This window comes from Plectropomus leopardus, chromosome 12 (genome assembly GCF_008729295.1).
Source record: "Plectropomus leopardus isolate mb chromosome 12, YSFRI_Pleo_2.0, whole genome shotgun sequence".
NCBI classification, from domain to species: Eukaryota; Metazoa; Chordata; class Actinopteri; order Perciformes; family Serranidae; genus Plectropomus; species Plectropomus leopardus.
The window spans coordinates 620,511-622,196 of record NC_056474.1 but is presented as its reverse complement, the minus strand read 5'-3'; the positions used below and the strand labels follow the sequence as shown (position 1 = coordinate 622,196).

Genomic DNA, 1,686 nt, shown 5'->3' with positions numbered 1-1,686 from the left:
CAATATAGACGTACGTTAGTGACACACACACACACACACACACACACACACACACACAGTTCTCTGTGTAGGATCATACACTGTCAGTTTTAGGATTTTGGGCTGCTTGCTTCCATAACTTTCAGATTAGTGGAACAAAAACAAACATCCAAAATACACATTTATTTTAGTTCATATTTCCGCTGCAGAAATTTATGCAAAAACCCCAAATCGATTTAGATAATGTGTCATTTGCCAATTTAAGAGGAAAATTTCAGAAAACTGGAGACGTTTCTGTGGAGCTGGAAAAGTGACGCTGAGTTTTTGCATCGAGAAACTGCCGCTGATTAAAGAAACAGACGTTTTATGACAGTCTTCTCATTTTTTTCATCATGTCAGTTTTTCAGTGTCAGTTTTTTCACGCTAAAACAAATAAATAAATAATACAATTTCATAAAATAAATAATAAAATTTCAAATAATTAACGATAATAACTAATGAATTTCAGATGAAAGGCTGCATCAGAGTGCTGAAGGAGCAGCCGCCCAGCAGTGTGGAGGGATTACTCAACGCTCTCAGGTCTGAACCACAAACACGTCACAGACGTGGCAGAAATATTTACGTTTTCTGTGTCTGCATTAATGTAAATCAGACGCCGACGTTTGAGGGAATAATGGCTGACTTTTTCTGTTTACGACTGCATTTGTCGCTGAACTCAGTAAGCTCGCTGCTGTCTGACCTGACTCGCTCCGTCCCTGCAGGTACACGACCAAACATCTGAACGACGAGGCTACCTCCAAGCAGATCAAAAACATGCTGCTGCCAAATTAACTCCTTCAGCTGGAGCGACGCAGGGAGACGAAAGTGTTGTGGTCCAAATTTCAAAAGAACTACTGAACAAACGAACCTTTAGCTAACATGTCTTTGTTTTAACCTCCATTGTTGTTTTTTTACTCTCGTTTGAAAAAAAGAAAATGCTGTTTGTTGATAAAAAAGAGAAAAAGAGAGACGCTTTTTAGTCGGTGGATCCAAGAAAAGATGCAAAAATCGCGTCACGTCACATATATGACAAAATCAGTTTATCCGGACACGAAGTTCCGAAAATCTCGACCTTCAGCTGATTAAAAACACGCTCGCCGTCGGTGCGTCTGCACCTCCGATGTGACGGTTTGCGGCTTTGAGCAGCGCAGATCTGAGAGCTGCCGCTCGGTAAAAGCCGCAGCATCGCTTCACACTCTTTTCCACCACAAGAACTTTTCACAGAACCCAGAAACGTTCAGAACGACGTTCGGATTTATCTGCTCGAGCCGCAGTTCCTACCTCAGAAAAAGTCTCTGCGGCCGAGGTCTACGTTCAGTCTCAGTCACCGCCAAAAACCAAACACGAGCTCAGCGAATCTAAACTAAATGTCGCTACGATTCAGCTCTACGAGTAATGATGAAGCCAACAGCAGCGATACTTAGGGCCCGATAGGGTGCCGTGTGGCCCCCCAACCATTTTCTCATTCTCAGTAAAAACAAAGTGATGGACTCTGTGAACAGTTTTTGTCCTTTTAGTCTCCGTAAGGTCTCAGAGACATAAAACAGCATCAACATAGAGCTTGTTAATCAAAAAAAGAGCCAGAGGAGGATCCCCCACACCCCCGACAGAGGACACAGCTGAAACACTGATGTCCTAAAATCACAGAAACATCTAAAAGTCTCAGAA

The 1,686-nt window shown here is 42.5% G+C and overlaps 1 pseudogene; it reads left to right on the top strand.

Annotated features, from left to right (window-relative positions):
• LOC121951355 overlaps nucleotides 1-1,102 on the top strand; it is a 14,648-nt pseudogene extending 13,546 nt beyond the window's left edge.
• Nucleotides 1,103-1,686: the final 584 nt, after the last annotated feature.